The sequence below is a fragment of the Scyliorhinus torazame genome, chromosome 5 (genome assembly GCF_047496885.1).
Source record: "Scyliorhinus torazame isolate Kashiwa2021f chromosome 5, sScyTor2.1, whole genome shotgun sequence".
Classification (NCBI taxonomy): Eukaryota; Metazoa; Chordata; class Chondrichthyes; order Carcharhiniformes; family Scyliorhinidae; genus Scyliorhinus; species Scyliorhinus torazame.
The window spans coordinates 90,083,935-90,090,544 of record NC_092711.1 but is presented as its reverse complement, the minus strand read 5'-3'; positions in this window follow the sequence as shown (position 1 = coordinate 90,090,544).

The following is a 6,610-nucleotide window of genomic DNA, read 5'->3' as shown; positions in this document are numbered from 1 at the left end:
GTAGATGCGAAATTCGTGTTTTGCTTTACTCTTCTTTTGTGTGTCCCGATGTCTTTGTAAGTGTCATTGTGTGTGTTCATGTGTCAATGAGTATTGATCTGTGTATTTGTGTGTCAGCACCTGTCTGTGAACTTTGTTTATCTTCTGTTAATCTGTATGTATGAGTGTTTTATTGTGTGTGTTTGTGTGTTGAAGTCTATGTTTATATATTAATCCCTACTGTATATAAGTTTATACTTCACTGCCCAGTAATGAAAGTGTTAATGTCTCTTTATACGTTCAACATGCATGTCAGTGTCTTAATGTTTGTGTCTGGATAAATGCGTTTGTGTGTTTGTTGATGCGTGTGTTTCATCATAGAATCATTATCGTAAAATCCCTACTGTTCCGAACGAGGCCATTCGGCCCATTCAGTCTGCACCGACCCTCCGAAAGAGCACTCTACCTGGACGCATGCCCCTGCCCTATCTCCAGAACCTCGTAACCCCACCTAACGTTGTGGGCACTAAGGGGTAATATAGCATGGCCAATCCACCTAACCTGCACATCCTTGGACTGTGGGAGGAAACCGGAGCACGCGGAGGAAACACGGACACGGGACAATGTGGAAACTCCACACCGACAATCCCCCAAGGCTGGAATTGAACCCGGGTTTCTGGCGCTGTGAGGCAGCAGTGCTATTTATGCGCTGATGGTTGTTTATAACTATCTATTGATGTGTATTGATGACTCTCTGTGTATTCATGTGTGTTCGTGTTAATGAGTGTAAGTGTATGCTAATATGTGTCCACCTGATTAGTGTGCTAACGTGGATTATTGTCTCTGAATGGAAATATTTCTGTCATCGTGAAATTCTGCTAATGTACATGTTATTGGTTATATTTGTGTTCCATATTCTTCTGTCAATCTGCTTGTCTCGTTTCATATGTTTGTGTATCTGTGTGGACATGTGGTTGTATGTGTCTGTGTACATTTGTGTACCCGCTTGTGTGTGTGGATGTGTGTGTGTATGTGCACGTGTGTCTGTGTGTATAAACATGTGCTTTCTTGTGTTTAGGTGCATGTTTGTGAATTTTTGCGTGTGTTTTTGTGTCAAAATATGTGTGGTTCGTTATGCCTGGGTGTATGTTTATGCATGTGTTTCTATGTGTGTCTATGTGTGTGTTTGTGTCTACGTGTGAGCGTGTGTGGGTCTGTGTGCATGTATGTGTAGTGTTTGTGTCTTAATCTGTCTGTGTATTTGTATCAGCTGCCTGTAGCGTTGCCATTTGTGGGTATTATTGATACCGATGTAGAATATGTTGAACTTTCTGCTTATAAATGTGTTTTCTGTGAGTTGCAAGCTGACATCAGGTGACCAAATGCAAAAATACAAGGAGGTGCCTCAGGAGAGAACAGTGAAAACCCAGGGAGAATTCAATCACCAGTCTGGATTTGGATTATGGGGAATCGGTTTTAGCATACTGATAAGACGAACAAGAGTGCTAAAACAATTATGTTGCACAAATGGATGCTTTCAGACATCTTTATCATTATGGCCTTTTAAACCCTTCAGCCAGTAAGCTACATGCCGTCTTGTAACGTCAGTAACTGAGTTCTTAGTCTAGAGAACCGTTTACTTCCAAACTCCCTGCTTGGGGACTGGGAAGATATTGAGTTAATAATCTCCCTCTCTCTGGTCAGCTCAGCAAATTGCCTTTGGGTTCTCCCTGCTGGAGGTGGAGATACAGAAAGTTCACTCATCACCTTCCTCCTCTTTTGGTCGGGAAAGTGGAGGTAAAATGGGTCAGTATTGCCCCTTTGCTCTCTTTGTTGGGGAAGTGTGGGTACAGTGGATTAAATAATGCCCACCCACCTCTCTTTGTTGGGGATGTGGGGAGACAGTGGATTAACAATTTCCCTTTCCCCTCTCTTTGACTAGGGATTATTGGTCTGTGTTTCTGTGTGACCCTCAATTCAGTTCCCAGTGGGTGTGATGCAGCAACTTAAAGCTGACATTAATTTTAATGGGATGGACAATGAGAGAAGCAGGAACACCGAGATCTAAATATGATGTGTTTGTTTGTCTGAAATGGGAAAGTATCCGATTTCTCCTCAGCGGGAGGAAAGTCAATGAAGATATTTTGCTGAATCCTGGAATGAATGAGTTTTGCTCTGTCTCTAACCTAGGGTGTATCTGAGCTGGGAGCACTGGTTGTATGAGACTTGGGGACCAGACCTGTAGAAATCCGGGTCTCATTGAACAGATCTGACCTTAGCAAAGTGGAAGCTCCATTAATTAAGCGGCTGTGCATTTAAATCACAATTGGAGGAAAAAACCTTTATTATTTTTATTTTAGTTGCAAATATAACCAATAGATACTCATTGACATGAATTAACGGTGTCCATCAGAGCGAGGGAAATGTTCACAAAACTGGGTTTACCGCTGGATTTATCAACCGTTCTGTTGATGATCTTCAAGGGGATGGCTTCATGTCCCACCACACAGGAGTAAGAAGCGCCGCTGGCCCACTCCTCCGCTGCAATGGATAACAGGCTGTACATGAAGAAGGAGCTATTGCCGTTCTCCGCCATCACCTCGGTGTTCTTGTAGTTCCCGGGATTCACCGGCTTGTCATTGACGGTCCACTTGACGAAGATCTCTCGGGGGGAGAAACCTCTCACTAAGCAGCTGAGGGAGACGAATCTCTGAGCGGAGACGTCTTCAGCCGAGGGCAGGAGGACAGAGACGGACGGTCCCCGCGGATTGGGATCGGCAGAAAATGTACAATAAATGTCAATAAAATGGGGAATTCCGGAGACAATGGAACCGCGGGTTAGATGTGGGAGAAATGTGATTTTTGTTGGATTTTAAAGGTTTCCATTTGTTTGGGATCTGTCCGGTTTCCCAGCTCGGAGCTGAGGTGGACACAAGCCTTTTCCCTGAGAATTTACGGTTATTGGATTCGAAAGTTTCAGAAAGTGTACAGCAGGGAAACAGGCCATTCGGCCCGCCTGTTCTGTGCTGGTGTATAAACTCCACTCCAGGCTCCTCCCACCTTACCCCAAGAGGATTGGGAAACTGCCAATGTAACACCCTTATTGAAAAGGGAGGGAATCAAAAACAGGTAACTATAGGCCAGGGACAACAATAGCTGAGCATTTAAGCATACAGAGTGTAATCAAGCTGGGTCTGCCCGGCTTCGTGAAGGGTAAATCATGCCTGACAAATTTATTGCAATTCTTTGAGGTGATAACGAGAAGGCTGGAGAGAGGGGGACCAGTAGATGTGATATACATGAATTTCAAAACTGTGTTTAATAAGTGAATGTACTATTGCCATGGCTGCAGATACAAAAATGGAAAGGTAAGTGGTGAGGTATACAGAATATCCACAGAGGGACAGAGACAGCGTAACTTACTGAGTAAAAACTTGGCAGATGAAACATAATGTAGGAAAATGTGAGGTTAGACACTTTGGTAGGAGGAAGAACATAACGGAATATTATTTAGATGGAGAAAGACTGTAGAAAGCTAAAGGAACGGGGGAATTGGGGGTCCTCGTGCAGAAACCACACAAAGCAAGTTCTGCAGGTAATATGGAGACAAATTGAATGTTGACATTTATTTCAAAGGGAATAGAATATAAACATGGGGAAGTCGAGCTAAAACTATACAAGGCATTAGTTAGACTGCACCTGGTATACTTTGAATAGTTTTGGTGCCCTTATCTAAGGAAGACAATTGGTTTTGAAGGCAGTCCAGAGAAGGATCACGAGGTTGATCCCGAGTATGGAGGGATTTTCTTATGGGGAGAGGTTAAGTAGGCTGGGTTTTACTTATTGGAGTTTAGAGGAATGAAGGCAGCCGAATCGAGACATGAAAGATTCTCAGGGAGCTTCTTAGGAGGTTGTTTTCCCTTGTGGGATTTCTGTTTATTTTTCAATGCCTGCCGATTTTCCTGCCAAAAGCTTTTTTCAAAGAGATTGAGGGAAGGATTACTTTGTTTATATGGGGAGGGAAGGTGGCCAGAGTTAGAAAGGTGCTGCTACAGAGGGGAAGGCAGGCAGGGGGTTTGGGTCTTCCGAACCTGATGTATTACTACTGGGCGGTGAATGTGGAGAAGGTGCGGAGCTGGGTCAGTGGGGTTGATTCCCAGTGGATCAGAACGGACAAATGGAGGACAGTTTGTGCAGGGGGTCCGGATTGAAAGCACTAGCATCAGCGCCGCTCCCGATGGCCCCGGGGAAATACTCAGGGAGTCCCGTAATAATAGCTTCATTGAGAATTTGGAGGCAGTTTCGCCAACACTTCGGGTTGGGGGCAGGGTCAAGGGAAATGCCGATTCAGGGAAAACACAGATTTGAGCCAGGGAAGTGGGATGGAAATTTTCGGAAATGGGAGGAGAAGGGGATTAAGATGCTAAAAGATTTGTTTCTGAAGGGTCGGTTTGCAAGTTTGAAGGAGCTGGAAGCGAAGTATGGGCTGGAGCAAGGGGAAATGTTTAGATACATGCATGTTCGGGATTTTGCCAGAAAGGAGATACAGAGCTTCCCGGTGGAGCAGGTCTCCACATTGCTGGAGGAGGTGTCGATGACAGGGGGACTGGAGAAGGGGGTAGTGTCTGCGGTTTACAGAGCTAATTTGGAAGAGGAGAAGGCACCACTGGAAGGGATCAAAGCAAAGTGGGAGGAAGAGTTGGGCGAGCATATGGAGGAGGGGTTCTGATGTGAGGTGCTCCGGAGAGAGAATGCCTCCACCTCATGCGCAAGTTTGGGGCTGGTGCAGCTGAAGGTGGTATACAGAGCACACCTCACGAGGGCGAGAATGAGCCAATTCTTTGAAGGAGTAGAAGATGTGTGTGAACGTTGCGGGCGGGCGGGGGGGAGGGGGGGTGGCCATGTTCATATGTTTTGGTCCTGTCCAAAGCTAGAGGAGTATTGGAAGGAGGATTTTAGGATAATTTCTAAAGTCATGCACGTGAAACTGGCCCCTATTCGGGGTGTCGGACCACCTAGGGTTGGAAACGCGTGCGGAGGCAGATGTTGTAGCCTTCGCCTTGTTGATCGCCCGAAGGCGGATCCTGATAGGTTGGAGAGCAACCGCTCCACCCTGTGCCCTGGCGTGATGGGGGGACCTATTGGAATTCTTGACTCTTGAGAAGGTTAAGTTTGAAGTGAGGGGAAGGATGGAGGGGTTCTACAATTCATGGGCATTATTCATTATGCACTTTCAAGAAGCAGATAACATAGAACATTAGTTGGGGCGGGTGGGTGGGAGGTTTGGGGGAGGGGGGCTGTGTGTGTTAATGGCGACTATGGGTGATTCCCGATTCCTTTTTGTCATTTGTTTGTGTGAACATGCGGGCTAATGTTTGGGGTTTGGTGGGAGGATGGGATCGTTGTTATTGGTATGGGGATTGACATATTTGTTACTGATTATTGTTTATTGTTGGTGGGTGTAAGTTTGGGAGAAAATGTGAAAAAGGAGGAGAATAAAAAAAATATTTAAAATTTTTTTAATAAACAGTGCCAGTTACTGTGAAAAACCCCTAGACGCTACATTCCGGTGCCTGTTTGGGTACGCAGAGGGAGAATTCAGAATGTCCATATTACCTAACAGCACGTTTCGGGACTTGAGGGAGGAAACTGGAGCACCCAGAGGAAAATCCACGCAGACACGGGGAGAACGTGCAGACTCCACAGACAGTGACCCAAGCTGGGAATCGTACCTGGGACCCTGGAGCTGTGAAGCAACAGTGCTATACACTGTGCTACCATGCCTCCGATCCCACCCAGCGACAATGCACTGTTTTAATCAGACCCAAGAGTAGATTCAAGATGTCATGCTCGGCACAAGGATACTAGATATTATAGACTGTAAGATCCACAAACTCTGCCAAGATGGCTGCAACTTAACAGGTTATTATGGACATTAAACTGTGGGCAACATTCGATTCTGTGACCAATATTTAGTTAACACGGATCTGAGTAAGGAAACTTTGCAGCCACCTGTGAAGCTTAAATGTCTCGTTGTGTCAGGATGAACCAGCATTTGAGGAATATGAAATCTCGGGACTGTTGGTCTCCAAGTGTCATATTGAACACAGGAGAATGAGCTCGAATTGTGGCAGAGATAAGCGTGAGTGAGCATCGTAAACTGCTATTGTATCGCGGTGTTCTGGGTCTGAGTTTTAACCCTGCAGTTAATAGTCAGGGATGCAGTTTAATAAACCCTGAACAAAGCAAATGTGTGTGTGAGAAGCATCAGGAACCAGCTGAACCAGCAGAGCTGAATGTCTCCCACTGCAGCCACAGTACTGTACTTATTCCAGCTTCCAAGGCCAGCTGAGAACCAACCTCCTGGCTATTCACCTACAAGAAGCTTCAGAGACTCATGAGAATTATTTGTTTCTAAAAACGCTTCACTCCAACTAAAGGACCTGCTCAACAAGAAGACAACAGACCTGCAGAGATATAAAGACTGCAGTCTCCATTCCATTTTCATCATTACAGCTTCAACTTGATCTGTACCAAATTTCTGTGTATGTGTCAGTGAGTGTGAAAGAGACGAGAGACTGAGATGTTCAAACATCCAGGGAAATTGTGTGACAATAAATAACCATCTTCA